Source organism: Podarcis melisellensis (assembly GCF_964234715.1).
Source record: "Podarcis melisellensis genome assembly, chromosome: 13".
In the NCBI taxonomy this organism is placed as follows: Eukaryota; Metazoa; Chordata; class Lepidosauria; order Squamata; family Lacertidae; genus Podarcis; species Podarcis melisellensis.
The window spans coordinates 33162119-33176442 of record NC_138545.1 but is presented as its reverse complement, the minus strand read 5'-3'; positions in this window follow the sequence as shown (position 1 = coordinate 33176442).

Below are 14324 nucleotides of genomic sequence, written 5' to 3'. Positions count from 1 at the left end.
AAGAATATGTGTGACCAATTTGCCAAGTCCTTCCAGCTCAGGAGGGGAACTGGAATGTCAGCTTCCTTGGAGAGGAAGAGGAGAGGAATGCCGTTGGTGGGAGGCTGGGAAGCATGTATGGCTTCCAAGGGAGAGATGTGATTATTATTCCACATCTGGGGAAAGGACTATTTTACCCTCCAACACTAAGAACCCAGGGCCACCCAACCAAGTGGGAGATTCAGGGCAGACAAAAGGAAGTACAGTGGTACCTCAGGTTACAGACAATTCAGGTTACAGACGCCGCTAACCCAGAAATAGTACCTTGGGTTAAGAACTTTGCTTCAGGATGAGAACAGAAATTGTGCTCCGGTGGCAGCAGGAGGCCCCATTAGCTAAAGTGGTACCTCAGGTTTCAGGTTAAGAACAGATCTCCCGAACGAATTAAGTACTTAACCCGAGGTACCACTGTATTCATGCAGCGACATTGGCACACCAACTTAGGCAACTGTAGAAAAAAGATGGAGTCCAGTTTGTGGAGGATGAGGCGATCGATGATGGCGGAACTGCGCTGCCAGGATCACAGAGCCTCTGAATATTAGCCCCTGAAGAATAACTACAAGTGGCGGGGCCATTTTCCTCAGGCCCCACTGGTGAACTTCCTGCAGGCATCTGGTTGGCCACTGTGGGGAAATAGGATGTTGGATGAGATGAGGCCATTGGTGTGATCTGAATGGGTTAACCCGTTGCAGTTGGGTCTGGTCAAGGTCCAGGTGACCATATTCATAAGTCAAAGGCGGCCTTTGACTCTTCTTGTTCCTGTTGCCTACCGTGATGGGCCTTGCGCCTCGGACTCCCGCCATTTTGGATCACTCTGCTTTGTTTGGTTTTCCCTTTGCCTCACAACCCTGCTGTTGGACCCTGCTATTGGAGGAGAAGGAGGGCCTCCCCACAAATGCAGCAGGATTGCCACAATATTTTGAAGCAGTATCACCTGAAGCTGGGGGAAGGGATGCTTCAGACAACCAGAGTCTACATTTACCTCATCACACCACCAATCTTTTCCCTTCTTCTGTTGCCCATCTTCTTCATTCCTGGCCCAGTGCTCCTCCTGCCCTCCCATCTTGCCTCTTCCCATCTCTTCCCCATCTTCTACCTTGTCCCTCCATCTCTGTCTTCTTTTTATGCACCCACCTCCTTCCCCCTCCTCACCCGCCCAAATTCCCTGATGCCCACATTCCAGAACGAAGGAAGAAGAAGGTGCAGGCAGGGATCAGCGTCTGACAAGACCACTGACCCTTTTTCGCTTTTTCTTTCTAAGAAGTTGTAACACATGTTATATTTACCAGTTCCCGTCCCCGCCCCCCCACCTCTCCCTTAGCGGTCAGTACCCATCATTTCCTCGCCTTTTAATCCTTCTGATGAAAGGAGCAGCCCCTCTGGCCATCCGCCCCAAAGACTCTGCTTTCCAGAGTTACACTAAGTCGGGCCGACAGGGTTTGGAGTAACCCCACAAGCGGTTAGAAAGGGGGAAAGCTTGTTTTCAGACACAATCTGGTTCCCTCTGAAACAAATTGTGGTGTACAGAATCCATGCAAGAGGTTAGAGGGAGAGGTGGAAAGGATGGCGGCCGAAGAGGCCTCTCCACATGATGAAAACACAAGCCACAGTCTTCCCCTTTTATTTTAGATTCAAATGCATGCCTGCAATTGGGGGGGGGGCAGGGAGCGAGACAGCATCCTCAAGTGGCAGGTTGTGGGTGCTATTAAGAGCAGGGAGATGATAGATAGATGATAGATAGATAGATAGATAGATAGATAGATAGATAGATAGATAGATAGATAGATGATAGATAGATGATAGATAGATGATAGATAGATAGATGATAGATAGATGATAGATGATAGATGATAGATAGATAGATAGATAGATAGATAGATAGATAGATAGATAGATAGATGATAGATAGATAGATGATAGATAGATAGATAGATGATAGATAGATAGATATAGATAGATATTTGGTTTTACAGGGAGAATTGTGAGAATAGAGAATTGTGAGAAAATATTCTTGCAGCACCCCACCCCAACATGAAGTTCGGTCCAATGAAGCCAGATTCCTACGTTCTAGGCAAACAAGTTCAATATCAAAAATGCCGGAAAGTGTTCTCGACTTTATCATCCTCTTAATTCTAAAACTTGAGTTTGTAATTTTTGCCATTCTGCTCCCCGGGGTCTGAATAGTTCTGCTCATCTCTATTCTGCTCCAGGCCCCACCCCTTTCCTTACTTTAGTCTTGCAAATCAGATTTTAATCGGCAGGATTCTGCCACTTCTGTGGGCTTTATCCTAGGTGCATTGTTGCTCTTTCAGGGAGATTGTTTTCATGTTCTTTTGTCTGATTGACTGGGGTGCTTCCTGTGATGAGGTGAGGAGCATCAGGTGTGAAATTACGTTGCATTTCAAAGCTGCAAGTTGATCTTTTTGTATATGATTTCCTTTTGTGCATTGCTTGGAGATGTTTATTGTTAAATTACTGTTACTTAAAATGTGGAATTATTTTTATTTGGTTTTGGATGTGGGATTTGTCTTGCATTATTTTTATTTTTTTTTAATACTGACTCTCTTTTTCTATACAAACCCATTTAGATTTCTGTTGAGAAATGAAGCAGTATGTAAAACATATAACTATCACCATGTATACACTTATTAAAAGACGCCTGCTTCTTGGGAGAAAAGCAATGACAAACCTAGACAGCATCTTAAAAAGCAGAGACATCACCTTGCCAACAAAGGTCCGTATAGTTAAAGCTATGGTTTTCCCAGTAGTGATGTATGGAAGTGAGAGCTGGACCATAAAGATGGCTGATCACCGAAGAACTGATGCTTTTGAATTATGGTGCTGGAGGAGACTCTTGAGAGTCCCATGGATTGCAAAAAGATCAAACGTATCCATTCTGAAGGAAATCAGCCCTGAGTGCTCACTGGAAGGACAGATCGTGAAGCTGAGGCTCCAGTACTTTGGCCACCTCATGAGAAGAGAAGACTCCCTGGAAAAGACCCTGATGTTGGGAAAGATGGAGGGCACAAGGAGAAGGGGATGACAGAGGACGAGATGGTTGGACAGTGTTCTCGAAGCTACCAGCATGAGTTTGACCAAACTGCGGGAGGCAGTGGAAGACAGGAGTGCCTGGCGTGCTCTGGTCCATGGGGTCACGAAGAGTCGGACACGACTAAACAACTAAACAACAACAACATCGCCATGTATACACATATTAACTGCAGAAAAAATTAAACAGTAGCAGTAACTACAGTAGCATGTCTTCCCACACACACACAGGCTTCTGACAAATAACCACCCTACCTTGGTGGTTTCCTGTGACGTGATCATAGTTTCTCTCAAGTGATACTCAATAGTTTCAGATGGAAGAAAAGAGGAGAGGAGAGGAGTATCAATTACCATACAAACTTAAAAACAAAAATGAGGTCCACCTGAACGGAAACCGAAACCCCAGCAGTAGCTGTAATATTTAGGGATCCACTACCTTCCTGATCCCAACTTGCCATGCATATAATCAAGGAAGGAAGGATGTTGGAAGGAGAAATTATAAATAAGAAGTTATCCCTTTTGAGGAAGACAGAATAGTACTAAGTACTATTGCCCAGGCAGATGCAATGCTTCATTGGAGAAGCGAATAAAAATATTTCAATGTAATTGATGAAGACAGGGAGTAAATCTGAGGGCTGTTGCATGAAATAAAAGATTGTTGTGATACCAAAGAAGTCTGTTTATTGCCTTTGCATTCCCCCCCCCCTTGGAGTGCAGATCTCTGGCCCCCTCTACTGGAAATGGTTGACCAGGTAAGGAAAGATTCATTAGCAAAGATTCCTAAGCTACGAGGGCTCCAATAGGCCGCTGCTGGTTCTCAGCCGAAGAGAACCCACCAATAGGCCATTGACATTCTTCATAGTTCCCTCTCAGTCCCATGGACAGGGTGGGTAGGGGGTCGCAGTCTCCCCTTTGCCTCCAAAGGCCCTCCCACACATTGGACTTCTCAGCAGCTTCTAACTCGCTCCATCAACATTGTCTGCACTGTGCCTCTTGCTGTTTTTGCGGCATTCAGAATACTGGAGGAAGACGAAGAAGAAGAAGAAGAAGAAGAAGAAGAAGAAGAAGAAGAAGAAGAAGAAGAAGAAGAAGAAGAAGAGAAGGAGGAGGAGGAGGAGTTTGGATTTCATATCCCGCTTTATCACTTACCCAAGGGAATCTCAAAGCGGCTAACATTCCCCTTTCCCTTCCTCCCCCACAACAAACACTCTGTGAAGTGAGTGGGGCTGAGAGACTTCAGAGAAGTGTGACTATCCCAAGGTCACCCAGCAGCTGCATGTGGAGGAGCGGAGATGTGAACCTGGTTCACCAGGTTATGAGTCTACTGCTCTTAACCACTACACCACACTAGATTCTCAGTCCAGGAAGTATAACCACAACACCCATTTTATTGTGGGTGGTGGTGATATAGCTGAGACAGCTCAGTTGGTAGCGCATGAGACTCTTGACCTCAGGGTCTTGAGTCTGAGCTCCACGTTGGGCAAAAGGTTACTGCTAGATGACCCTTGTGGTCCCTTCCAATTCTGTGTTTCTGTGACCCTACGGTAGTTGAAGTACTTTCAGGAGCATCTTTTGGAAGTGTCCATCCCATCGTGGATTCCAAGTCCCTTCCTTGAATACTCCTGGCCCCTTTTTGCTTCTTCCATTTGAAAGCTTCAAAAAGCCAGTGTGCTGGGCTAGTAGTGAGAGTAGTGGACTAGGATTTGGGGAGAGCAGGCCTAGGATCCCCCTGCCCAGCCCCAAAGCTCATTGGGGACCTTGGGCAAGTCACTATCTCGCAGCCTGGCCTACCTTGCAGGGTTTTTCTGGGGGAACAGGGGAGTAGAACCAGGAATATTGCCTTGAAATCAATGGAGGAAAGGCACAGCATAAAGTAAATCAACCATCCCTCACTGTTAAAGCTGGCCATGGCCATAGGCTGCCATACCTTTATGTCATGGGCAGGCTGAATGCAGAGGAGTGGTGGAGGCACCAGCTGGGGAACCCCTAAGGGAGGAAGGCTCAGAGCAAAGGAGCCAACTCCTAGGGGCTGTGGGGGCTTCAGGGCCCCCCAATAAAATATTTGAAGGGGCTGGGCCCCCACAAAGTTGATGGCCATTGCCATTCAAATGGGAGTGAGTGTGCGCACCGTGTCATGTGGTCGGTTATGTGAGGCAGGGCTTACCTGGGCCCCCACAATATTTTATTCAAGTTGGCACCCCTGGCTCAGAGCCTGGAGATGGGTGGCAGTAGGATGATGAGCGGTCAGAAAGAGAAGAGGGAGCAGGTGTTGGAAGCTGTAGAGGTAACAGGGTTTAGTGAGCAGGAAGAAGCTGTGGCAGAGAGTGGTTCAGAGGAGGAGATGAATGGGAGCCAGGAGACAGGGATGAGGTGAAGAGTTGGGAGCCATTGTGGTATACTGGTTAAGAGCAGTGGACTCGTAATCTGGTGAACCGGTTTCGATTCCCTGCTCCTCCACATGCAGACTAACCTTGGGTTAGTCACACTTCTCTCTGAAGTCTCTCAGCCCCACTCACCTCACAGAGTGTTTGTTGTGGGGAAGGAAGGGAAAGGAGATTGTTAGCCACTTTGAGACTCCTTAGGGTAGTGATAAAGTGGGATATCAAATCCAAAATCTTCTTCTGAAGAAGCTGGGGAGTCTCTGCTGCGGCCAGCTCCCCCCACCCCATCCCAGAATACAGAGAGGAATGAAGAGGGTGGAGCAAAGAGAGACAAGAATCTAGAAAAGGAAATAAGAAAGATGACCGAGAAAGTGGAAGGAAACCAAGGCCGGGGTTAACAGGGGGGAGACAGTGTGACTGCAGTCATGCTTAGGTTCAGCAGGGCAGCCTTTGCCAAATTGGTGTCCTCCAGCTGTTTGGGACAACAACCTCTGTCAGCCCAAGCCAACACAGCAAAGGCTGCAGTGGGTTTTTAGGCACTAGAAGGTTGTGCCAAATACTTCACAGAAAAGAAGGGCTTTGGGGAGGAGGCCTCATGGAAGTTTTCTGGAAAGCAGAGGGTAGGGGAGACCTGAAATCATTTGAAGATTCCATAGGATTTTGCGTGAATCACCCTCTTTAAGAGCATGGAATGGCCATAGCTCAGTGGGTGAGAATCTGCCTTGCACGCATAAGATCCCAGGTTGAATCCCTGGCATCTTCAGGTAGGGCTGGGAGAGTAACTTGCCTGAAGTGCTGGAGCGCTTCTGCCAGTCCGTGTAGACAATACTGAGCTAGATAGACCAATGGGTCTGACTCTGTATTAGACTCCTGTGTTCCTGAGTCCTTGGGCTGGGTGGTTTAGCTGAAGGCTAAGAAAGAATTTGGTTACATTGGTGAAGAAATCAGTACCTTGGAGAGCTCCTGCCCAGCACCAATGGAGAAATGTTAAGTTAATTTCATTGCTTCGCTCCACACATATTTCCTTCAGTTGTCACTTCTGTGTAGGAAACGACATGAGTGCTGTGGTCAGTTTTGCTCTGTGCAGAAGCATCAAGGACACAGTGACACAGGAGCATATGTCGTGTGGCTCCTGCAAGGAAGACTGGCACAGAAAGGAGAGGAAACTAGCAAGGCGACAGTCAGGAATGGTTTCGAACAGGCAACCAGGTTTATACAGGTCATTAAAGGCCATAGAAGCAAATTATGTGGCAGCGGTGGCAGGGGGGCAGAATGCACAGGAATTGTTCTTCCAAGTATGAATAGAAAAACAGAAGGAAAGCAGACATGGAGACCCAGCAAGGGAGGCAGGAAGGGAACCTTTTTAAACAGAAGGTTGCATTCGTATGGGAAGGAAATAGGCAGGGTTCACATGCCACTAGTGGCGGGTGGGGCCAATGCTAAAATGGGTGGGGCTAAATAACAAAATGGGTGATGTACCTCTCTCTCCTTCATCCATCATTCTCTGTTTCTGTATCTGTGTCTGTCTGTCTGTCTGTCTCTCTCTCTCTCTCTCTCTCTCTCACACACACACACACACACAAAGATACATACAGTGGTACCTCGGGTTACATACACTTCAGGTTACAGACTCCGCTAACCCAGAAATAGTACCTCGAGTTAAGAACTTTGATTCAGGATGAGAACAGAAATTGTGCTCTGGTGGCACGGTGGCAGCAGGAGGCCCCATTAGCTGAAGTGGTGCTTCAGGTTAAGAACAGTTTCAGGTTAAGAACCGGCCTCTGAAATGAATTACAGTGGTACCTTGGGTTAAGTACTTAATTCGTTCCGGAGGTCCGTACTTAACCTGAAACTGTTCTTAACCTGAAGCAGGCCTGGAGAAGGATGCATGGAAGAAGTTGGAAGGCTGCATATGGCCACTGGGATTCAAAGGATTCTGGCCACTGTAGTTTGTTAGGGTTTGCTGAGAAGTGTCACTCTTTGAGAAGGAAAATTTGTTTTGAATGTGCATTAAAAGTACCGTTCAGTCTGTATGTAGCGATAGCCTTGTCTATCTCAGAAGAATGTGGTAGAGATAAACTGAAATGGACCTAGTGTATTGCAGTAGCTCCAGTTACATGGAGGAAGAGTATACTAGAGATGTCATGAACAGAGGTAATCAGAAATGTCTACAGCCTCTAAGGCCTACTATTCATGAAGATGATGATGATGATGATGATGATGATGATGAATTTGATTCATTACCCTTCACCCTAAGTTCCCAGGGCGGGTCACAATGATTTAAAATACAACATTAGAAAGAAATGAAAACAATAAAATGAGATGAGCGCTGCAACCCCAGAGTCGGCCATGACTGGACCTAATGGTCAGGGGTCCCTTTACCTTTTAAGCACCCCAAAACTGAGATTTCCAGCATGTGCCCTTTGTGGGTGTGATGGCATGCCAGATTTCATTGTAGAAATGCCACAATAACTTTAGGGTTTGGGTTTTTTGTTGTTGTTTTTTTTACATGTCTGAGTCTCTCTCTCTCTCTCTCTCTCTCTCTCTCTCTCTCTCTCTCTCTCTCTCTCCTTTCTTCTGCTCTCCTTTTTAAAAAGAAAGTTATATAAGTCACTCTATTCTCCCAGAGATGGGTTGGTTGGAAATGAAATAAATAGACTCCGCGTTCGGTGAGTTGCCATCCAGAAATGGAAAGGATAAAAAGTGGTGTGTGTGTGTGTGTGGCAGTTTGATAATTTCTGTCCCCTTGTCTTCATCAGTGCTGCAGCGAGATGCATCTGCAACGGTGCCAAAGAGTTTCCAGGTGACCTGGTGGACCACGTTCCCAAATCAGAACGCGACTTGGTGGCGCTGGGGAATTTCACGTCAGCGAGGAAGTTGGCGGATCAGTCCTGAGACAGCAAATTGCTCAACCAAGTCTGGGAAGGCTGTATTTTCCATATGAACGGATGTAGCAACACTGGATTAAAGAAGAAGAAGAACAATGATTAAAAATGAAAAGCACGCTTTGGCCTCGATTAATCAAAAGCGGCCTCTGATTTTCATGTACTTAGGCAGCGGTTCTCTTTGCTTTCAACTGCTCTTCCATTTCCCATTCAACCAGAGAGCTACTTCTGGTCTCACAGGAGCCAGAATGATCTCTTGCCTTGTACTACCCAGTGACAAGTACCACGAGCAAGGGGATTTGGTTCAAAGGAAGTGAAACTGACCAATGAGAAACAGACTCATCTATTCAAATCTGATGCTAGCCCTCCAGTGCCCTTTCAGTTTCCAAGACAAGCTCCCAAGTATACTTCTCTTCCAGGAACTGGCACTTAAATAAATTAAGAACAGGTGTACGTACAGCTGCTGAAATCACAAAGTTGCACTGGGTTGCTCCCAGGGGTGCCAACTTGAACAAAATATTGTGGGGGGCCCAGGTAAGCCCCACCCAGCATAATCAATCACATGATGTGGTCACACACACTATTTGAATGGCAGTACCCATCAACTTTGGGGGGGCAAATATTTAATGGGGGGTGAGGCCCCCTCAGCCCCTAGGAGTTGGCTCCTATAGCTGCTCTTGACCCAGAAAATGTTGTGCGGAAAGTCTGCTGGCTTAAGAACATGGGAAGATCTTTGCTGGATCTGAACAAAGGCCCATCTAGTCCAACAACCTTTTCTCAGACTGGCTAAGGCAGCAGAGGTCCATAGGTAGCTTGCGAGTGGAAGCTGGGCACCCTCCACACCTGCGATTCCTAGCTCCTGCTATTCAGAGCTCCCACAGTGGAGGGAGCACACAGCCATTTTGGATAGTAGCTGCTGCCTAGTGTCACACGCTTTGCATTTTCTCCTGGGCCTATACAGTGGCCCAGGGAAAAATGAGAAGCTACAGTGGTACCTCAGGTTACATATGCTTCAGGTTACAGACTCTGCTAACCCAGAAATAGTACCTCGGGTTAAGAACTTTACCTCAGGATGAGAACAGAAATCGCGTGGTGGCAGCAGAAGGCCCCATTAGCTGAAGTGGCACCTCAGGTTAAGAACAGTTTCAGGTTAAAAACGGACCTCCAGAACAAATTAAGTTCTTAACGCGAGGTACCACTGTAATTCCAGGAGCATCTATGGATAGGTACACAACCAGCCCATTCCCCGACTGCTCGCGGCCTTCTATCGCCTCTTTCACTTCAAACAATGGTAAGCCAGTGTGGTTTAGTGGTTAGAATGTTGGGCAATCAACTATATAGGTTGGAAATTTATTCTCCCTCAGACCAACCTTCTCTGCTTTGCACAGCTGTTGTGAGCATAACATGGGGAGGTGGGAGAATCACGTATCAGTGCCTTGAAAGAAAGGTGTAAACTGAAATAGACGCCTACCTGTGTCTCTCTGTGTGAGAGAGACACAAAAGACCTGTGTCTCTCTGTGTGAGAGAGACACAAAAGTGGGATCATGGTTGCAATCCAACACGAACTTACCTTGTTGTCTGTCCTATTGAAGCCAATGGGCTTTACTCCTGAGTAGATACGCATCTATGAACATCTACCTCAATTTAACAATGCACTTTAAATGAATGAATGAATAAATGAATGAATAACTTCAACTTAACAATGCGCTATAAATAAATGAAATAAAAGCGCTTCCTTCTTGCTGTTTGTCGTGTGAGCAAGGCCACACAATGGTCAGAGGGGAAATAAACCTGGCTCTTAATTAATAGCAAGAATTAGTGGATGGGCACGCATTAATGCTATAAAAACTCAGTCCTATGCAGCTGGAGGAAGCAGAGTGGCGGGGATGGGAAGAGAAATGGATAAGCGTTTGGTGTTGTGCGAGAAAATCCAAAGTGACAAATGACGGTCCCTGTGCTTTAATTGATGTGACGCTGGGCTGACATGGCAACTTGGGGAGAAGGCGGGAGGGGGAGGGGAAGGGGATGACTAATGTTCAAGTGGTGGTGGGGAACCCAGTCCAATCCTATGTTAGAAATAGGTCAGGAGGAAGGAGATAAAAGCAGTTTTAATTTCAGCAGCTAGTTCAGTAACATTTCTCTCCCTCCCACACGTAACGGCTTCCATCTCTCCCCCCTCTCACTTGCAAAATTCTCAAAACGCAAGTCCCACATGGCGGCAGCCAATCGGAAACCCTGGCCAGGCCCTACGACAAGAGGCGACTTAAGTGGGTTATCAAATCTGGACACTCAGGTTTGTGAGAGTCCCGGAGGGAAGGAGGCCGAGAGATCCATGCAACGCAGGCTGCGTGACCTTTGGCATAAGTCATGTGAGGAGTGGTAGAGAAAATTGGTTCAGCCTAATTCACACACATTTAAAACGATACACGAATCGGAACACAGCTACCCTGGGAAATCTGTGCTTCCCCACTTTTTCTGAGGCAATTTTTTTAAAAATTAAATTTTAAAATAAAGTCCTCACAACAGAATTGTGTGCGTGGTTCTTCCTGTTACACCCATCTTTGTATGTGATTTCCCCATATAGACATATTTTTTTGCAAGCAACTTCCCCTAACGCAATTGCATTTATTGTACTTTCACTTTGCTGTTGTTGTTGTTTAGTCATTTAGTTGTGTCTGACTCTTCGTGACCCCATGGACCACAGGACACCAGGCACTGCTCTCTTCCACTGCCTCCTGCAGCTTGGTCAAACTCATGTTCGTAGCTTCGAGAACACTGTCCAACCATCTCGTCCTCTGTCGTCCCCATCTCCTTGTGCCCCCAGTCTTCCCCAACATCAGGGTCTTTTCCAGGGAGTCTTCTCTTCTCATGAGGTGGCCAAAGCATTGGAGCCTCAGCTTCAGGATCTGTCCTTCCAGTGAGCACTCAGGGCTGATTTCCTTAAGAATGGATAGATTTGAGCTTCTTGCAGTCCATGGGACTCTCAAGAGTCTCCTCCAGCACCATAATTCAAAAGCATCAATTCTTCGGCGATCAGCCTTCTTTATGGTCCAGCTCTCACTTCCATACATCACTACTGGGGAAACCATGGCTTTTTCTACACGGACCTTTGTTGGCAAAGTGATGTCTCTGCTTTTTAAGATGCTATCTAGGTTTGTAACTACTATATGCATTTTCCGGGACATTTTCCCCAAGATATGTCTTTCTGTACTTTTGTTTAAAAAATTGGAGAACCCCATTCAAAATTCTGAGGTGTGATTTTTGAAGGATAGTTGTGTTTTGGTTCACATTAAGATGTGAGCTTTGATAAAAATGCAGGCTTATGATTAGATGCCTCAAATTGAACTGGATTTCTTCCCATCCTTACCTCTAACCACAGGTATTCTTGGCCTCCTTCAGTCATCAGCCACAGTCAGCATAGCTAGTGGTCAGGGACAGTGCTTTTTTCAGGGGGGACTCACGCAGGTGTATGCATACCCCTAAACATTTTGTGAATGTAAGTTTGGCCTTATTGAGAGGCAGTATTTCAATATGAGTAGGGAAATGAGAGAACCCCTAAACATTTTTTTTAGAAAAAAAGCACTGGTCAGGGATGATGGGAATTGTAGTCCAATATCATAGGGAGAATCACAAGTCTCTCATTGCCTGCTCTCACTTTACAGGAATAATTCAGTGTGCTTTTGAGCATTGACTCTGCTAAAAACAAGGAATCACAATTCTATGGTTAAACAACCCAAAGCCTGCACCAAGAGAAAATAAATTCAGCAACCTGTATAATTAAGCAAATCAAGCCAACTTGTAAATCTGGTGGAGCAAAAGGAGTCATTTAGTCTGGCATTCTGTTTGCAATGTTTGTCTGTAAAATGATGGTGCTTTTTAACGTTAAGGTATGGAATGAGCTTGCATACACACTTTTCTGTGGTCAACTGGACCCCACCCATCTTTGAAAAAGGAAGAAAATGCAAAATATAACATAACATAACACAATGCAATGCAATTATTTATTGAAGATTGAGATATCAGAGGGAAAACTCTCACACGCATTCAATACATTACCATAGATGCATGAAATTTAGTCTTCAATTGGATGGTACACATAGGATATTGTGTATTATTATTAGTAGTAGGCATAAGCTTTCCTGGAAGTGGACTGTAGTCCACAAAATGCAATGCCATAATAAATGTGTTAGCTTTTGAGGTTCACAGGGTTCCTTGTTGTTCCAACTCATAAGGCTAGTATTACTTCAATAGTGGTAAGGAGCTTCTTGGGTTAAAAATGCACCCATTAAATCATCATTGCTCCATCTGAGCAGGACACTTGTATGAATTCCCACTGAACTGCATCCTGTGTTTATTAGTAGAAAAGGAGGGTCCATTTGGTTTTTCTACTTCATGCTCCCCAATGTGGTCATGTTTCCCATTTTAAACTGCAGTCCTATGCATGTGTGGTGTAGTGGTTAAGAGTGGTAGACTCGTAATCTGGTGAACCGGGTTCACGTCTCCGCTCCTCTACATGCAGCTGCTGGGTGACCTTGGGTTAGTCACACTTCTCTCTGAAGTCTCTCAGCCCCACACACCTCACAGAGTGTTTGTTGTGGGGGAAGAAGGCAAAGGAGAATGTTAGCCGCTTTGAGACTCCTTCGGGTAGTGATAAAGCGGGATATCAAATCCAAACTCCTCTTCTTCTACTGAGAAGTTGAGCCCCAAAGGGATGGGTGGCTTCCGTGAAGCGACAAGACTTGTAATAAGTTACCAGATTGAGTTGGTGATAGACAAAAAGGCAACCTGTCCCTTCTCCTCACTGAGTCCTTCTCTTTTAGTAACTCATCGCTGGTAAAAGCAGATCTCTTCCTCTCAGGCTTTGATTCCTTCCTTGCTTCTTCAGAATGAGTTAACATGTGCTTATCGTTAGCTTTTTGGTTCCACCTTGGCCACAAGTAAAACAGATACGTAGAATGGCTTTGTTTGCTATGAGGAAGAAACTTCAGTTTTCTTTATCCTTTCAACCAGCTGTCTTACCAGGGCGGTCTTTACCCAGGGGTGCAAGGGGTGCAGTGCACCCAGGCGCCGAATTCCAGGGGGCACCAAATGTATACCTGCTGTATACCTGTCCCTCTCGATTGGCGGCAGTGAAAAGCAAAGGAGGGAAATTCCCCGCCCCCCCTCTGTCGCTCTGTTACTCCATAGCGTAAAATATTCCCGACGAGTCAGGAAACAAAGGCAGTTTTTCCCGCTGTGTCGTTGTTACAGCTGAGCGAGGTCAACAACTTTGGCTCCCCCCCCTCCCAAAAAAGATCAATGAAAGTTAATTTGGGAGCAGCTAAACTAAATTTGGGGCGCTGGGAGGATCTTTGCACCCCGGCAGCACATATGCTACAGACGGCCCTGTGTCTCTTACGAGACTCCTTCTTTCTGCAAACCACTGCAACATATGTACCAAACGCCAATACCATCTCCATTACTGAGCTGAGGTCATGTGACATGTTCACACATGCTTTGGGAAGAAATTGTTCCGGTCCAAGGGCAATTTTTGACTGCCACTCTGCTTACAAACGTGTTGGTTTCATTTTAAATTTCAGCTTTGTCGTCTTCTTATTTTTAATGTTTTGCTTAAACGGCATGTTAAATGATGGTCTTCTAACAAGTCTTTTGTAAACCGTCCTAGAATCCTGATCAGATAATGAAGGGCGGTTCAAAAGTCAACGCACTTGGTTCAGGATTTTCTTCTAGGGAAGTGTGCATAGGATTGCAGGCAGCCTTACATGTGTGGCTGAATCTGGATGTTTTGTGTGTGTGTGTGTGTTTAATTCATTTATTGAGCACAGAGATCTAACCCTCCTGATTGCATTGCACTCATTTGATTGTCAGCAACCCTTCTAGCCTCAGAAGGGTCAGAAAAAGTTCAGACTAATCGAGATACCAACAGCTTATATTGACACATCTGGCTGCTGCAACCTGCCAGGCATGGACT